Source organism: Dromiciops gliroides, chromosome 3, assembly GCF_019393635.1.
Source record: "Dromiciops gliroides isolate mDroGli1 chromosome 3, mDroGli1.pri, whole genome shotgun sequence".
Lineage (NCBI taxonomy): Eukaryota > Metazoa > Chordata > Mammalia > Microbiotheria > Microbiotheriidae > Dromiciops > Dromiciops gliroides.
Genome location: NC_057863.1, coordinates 86,283,487 through 86,287,955, shown reverse-complemented (window position 1 = coordinate 86,287,955; position 4,469 = coordinate 86,283,487). Strand labels below are relative to the sequence as shown.

General features: G+C 38.4%; 1 non-coding gene across 1 annotated transcript; it reads left to right on the top strand.

Moving 5' to 3' along the window:
- The first annotated feature begins 2,241 nt into the window (after window positions 1–2,241).
- LOC122752239 lies at window positions 2,242–2,348 on the top strand. The gene has a single exon (XR_006356024.1). It is a non-coding gene; the product is annotated as a U6 spliceosomal RNA (small nuclear RNA).
- The last annotated feature ends 2,121 nt before the right edge of the window (window positions 2,349–4,469 follow it).

Genomic DNA, 4,469 nt, shown 5'->3' with positions numbered 1-4,469 from the left:
GCCTAGAAAAACCCATTCCCTCCACCCGCCATCAGCTTCTCATTCCCAGTCCCTTTGGCTTTGGGTTAAGCTTCAGTTGCTTGAGTTATGGGAAGCTATTGAAGCCTTTTAACTATCCTATTGGGTAAACTCCAATTCCAGTAATAAACTATGTGCTGGATTCACTCGTTACATTCATGGAAAGTCATAAAAAATGGTGTTTGGAATACTCTGCTGGCATTTCAGGCTCCATTTCTGGTACATCTAAAAAAAATCTATTTGGGGACATAGCTTTTCCCACTTTTTCCTCCCCTCCCCTAGACAAAGTTGGAGCTCCTGTAATTTAAATTAATGCTTGATGTAATTTCCTGTAACAGAAGAGCCAAACTCCAGGACTAATGACAATTTCATGGAAAAACATCTCATTGCTCATGGACAGAGAATTATACCCTTGAATTATGGGTCTGGATCACTTGATGAGATGGGATAAGAACAGGGCTGGGCATACCACTTTTTAGCCAGAAAACAGGGTAGTGGTGGGAGGGGCGGGCAACATGGAAGAGAAAGGGTTTGCTGACGGGGGGGGGGGGTGCCAGTGGATTGTGAGAGGAAACATAGAGGGAAGGGACATTGAAGACAAGGCACCTGACATACACCTGATGGAAGACAAGAAATAGAAATCAAAAGCTTAGGCAGAGTAAATATACATCAACATTGCATCGATGTATTTTAAAAATTCTATTGAGATTGGAGCAATTACATGGAGTAAGGAATAAAGCAATGTTATAGACCACAGCCTGTGGGAACTCTTGTGGTCCAGAAAACTGACAAGGCAAACTTATTGGATAGGTAACAGGCGATCCTTAAACATCTGTAGGTCTGGGTTTGGAGGTCTTTCTAAACTCATCCCTAATCCCTTTGGTCTGGAAAGTAAGCCTGCCTAACAGGCTTCTCTGTACTGATTTACCTGTTTGTTTATCCTGGTTTGGGCCAGGCCAAAGAGCTGTACAAACAATACTTATCTAGTGGTGAATTATTGAAGCTTGTGCCACTGCCTGTTTTAGCTTATGCCCAGAAACAGATACATTCAATCATGTCATTGTGGTTGGGCCCATGAAACTTTTAGGGGGTTGAGGTTTTGGTTGGTACAATGTTTGGAGAGGGGTCAAAGTGTGGGTCATGCTTTCTTTTCAAAATCTTTACCACATCCAGACTCAACCATCATTGTTCAATGTATGATATAGTTGCAGTGGAATGCCTACTTAAGTCACATGAAATAATATACTAGAATGAATATAAATAATGGGAGGAAAAAATCCTAGTAGTAGTAGTAGTAGTAGTAGTAAATCTTAAAAGCATGCTATTTAAATTAAAATAGCCTTGTGCGTTAGGTAAGTTATTTTGCTTCTTCTTGTTTCAGTTTTCCCATCTTTAAAATGAGGAGCTTGGACTACGTAATCTTGTGGTTATTGTTATTTAGTCATTTTTCAGTTGTGTCCAATTCCTTGGGACCCCACTTGGGGTTTACATGGAAAAGATTCTGCAGTGGTTTTTCATTTCCTTTTCCAGCCCATTTTCCAGATGAGGAAACTGAGGCAAACAGAGATAAGTGACTTGCCCATGGTCACACAGCTAGTAAGTGTCTGAAGATGGATTTGAACTCAGAAAGATGAGTCTTTTATCCACTGTGCCACCTAGATGCCCCATAATTAACCTAGAAAGGCTAAAATTTAGTGATATTTTGATTTTTAACTTCCCTATGATGGAATAATGCCATAGGAGTCTGTGAGTAGGGGAAGGTAGATGTGACTTTGCTTCTATTATGTTCTCTATCTTCAGCTATGACTCCCATCGCTTCCCAAAAAGGATGATCACGAAGGCAAGTAGAAGAGATACATCTAGGTGAACACAGGGCCTTGCCAATAAAAAAGAATCAAAGGCAGCTGGAAATATAACATTCCACTATATTAGACTAGAATTCATAGCCATGGTTGTTCATAGCCAGAGTAGAACTATTGATGAATCAACAGAAATTAATCATCAAGGTCCTAGGACAGTTGTTACTATCCAATAAGTCAGAGAATGAGAGGCAGCTAGGTGGTGCAGTGGATAAAGCACCAGCCCTGGATTCAGGAGAACCTGAGTTCAAATTCTGCCTCAGACACTTGACCACTTATTAGCTGTATGATCCTGGGCAAGTCACTTAACCCTCATTGCCCAGCAAAAAAAATGAAAAAGAAAAAAGAAAAAAAAATAAGAATTGTCCTCGCTTCAGCAGCACATATACTAAAAGTGGAACAATACAGAAAAGATTAGCATGGCCCTTGCACAAGGATGACACGCAAATTCATGAAACAATAAGTCAGAGAATGGTCAGAATAACCTTCTTCAAGGTTATTCAGGAAGACAAGATTGCTTACCAATTATCTATCTATCATCCATCATCTATCTATCTATCTATCTATCTATCTATCTATCTATCTATCTATCTATCTATCTATCTATCTATCTATCATCTATCTAGCCAATTAATTAATTTTTAATTAGCTCCCTTCTGTGTATGGTTTGCGCTGTTTAGTTTTTTAACCTACTTTTAGAATTACATTTCTCTTCTACATGATGCCTGAGGCAATAGGGCATAGGAGACAAAAGACCTACAATTGAATTCTGGCTCTACCACTAACTCTTGTAGCCATAAGCATGTCACCTAAACCTCTGGGAGCTTCAGTTTCCTCCCCTGTACTCTGGGGATAACATTGTTTGCAGTAGCTATTTTAAATCAAATACAATAATGTATATAAAACACATCATGATTGTAAATCACTATACAAAACAAGGTATTATCATAAATATAAAATGATTGGATCTCCAAAACCCTTCAAAATGTAGCTGTCTTTTCAGGAATTAATCTTTGTACCTGTTAATGCTGATTGTTTCTCATGGTGAAAAAGGCTTCGTAATCATTTTCTCAATTCATCAGGAAAACAAAACTTGGTGGAAACCCTATTCATCATGAAAAGAAAGCAAGATATCAAAGGTAAAAAAAGAGGAGAACTTGCAGATTTTCAAAGAAAAAAAATTAAAAGTTTGAAGAGACACCATCAATCTATAGTGAACTCTGACTCATTCCATTTTTTAAACAAACTCAGTTATCATGAATCCCGATCTTTTTCTCTTCCTATAAAAGTCAAGAGTCTTAGTTAATTCTATTTCCCATTCTAAAGAACTGAAAATGTGCACAGGGGAAAAAAGAAAACTTCCTCCAATTAGACAGGGATGTGCAAACAAACAGAATAGGAGTAATGCCTGAGATGTTAAGGTATGGGAATGAGCTGCCTTGATGTCAACACAAGACAAATGAAATCATTTGGCATGGTACTTCTGTCTCTCTGAGATAGCCATTTCCTTGGGGCAAAATGTTTCTCTCTAGAGTAACCTATTCACTTGCAGATAGTCCTCCATAAAAGCAGCTTTCTTTATTCTACTGTGAGGGAAAAATTCCACATCAAGGACACCTTCCAAATTTCTCCATTGAGGTATATGAATGTGCACCCATGCGAGTGTGCACACACACACAAATAGGATGAACCTTTGGATCCTTTTTGCATTTTAGGAGAATGTTTCCTATTTATTAAGAAATTTGAGAAATAATATACTGAATTTGAGGTACTGGTGGTAATCCAGGTAAGTACATCTGAAAAGTAATTAGCAATGTGGATTTTGTATTCTAGGAAAAGATTGAGGCTGGATATATAGATTTGAGACTCATTGGTATAGAGGTGATAATTGACTGTCTAAAAGAGGATGAAATGCCAAAGGAGAGATTGTAGATAGAGAAGAAAAGAGCTGAGAACAGAACACTGAAGGGTGCCTATACTTAGAATATGGGAAGAAGAAGGTGAATCAGTGAAGGAACAATTAGAAAGGTAGAAAGAGATGTAGGAAAAAGAAGTGTTGCAGAAATCAAAGGAAGAAAGAATGAAGAGTTGATAGTAAAAAATGCTACACAAGTCAAGGAAGATGAGGACAAGGAAAAAGTTATTAGATTCTGTAACTAAAGTCAGTAAAACAAAAGAGATCATTTTGATTATATCAAATTGGGGGGCAGCTAGATGGTGCAGTGGATAGAGCACGGGCCCTGGAGTCAGGAGTACCTGAGTTCAAATCCAGGCTCAGACACTTAACACTTACTAGCTGTGTGACCCTAGGCAAGTCACTTAACTCCAATTTCCTCAACAACAACAAAAAAAGAGTCATTATTCTGAGCTAACCCCAAAATTAAAGAATACACCGGGACGGACCTAGCATAAGTTAGCACTGATTTTCGGTGGATCCAGTTGGCAGTTTTGTGACTTTCTCTAGCAATACTTGGCAGCTTAGGAGTAGGAGTAAAAAAAGGCAGATGGTGGGGGTTATACACATTTGAAAATCAGTAGAATGGGAACAAATGAGGATGATTCAGAGGGATCAGTGGAGGGGAACACTGTAGA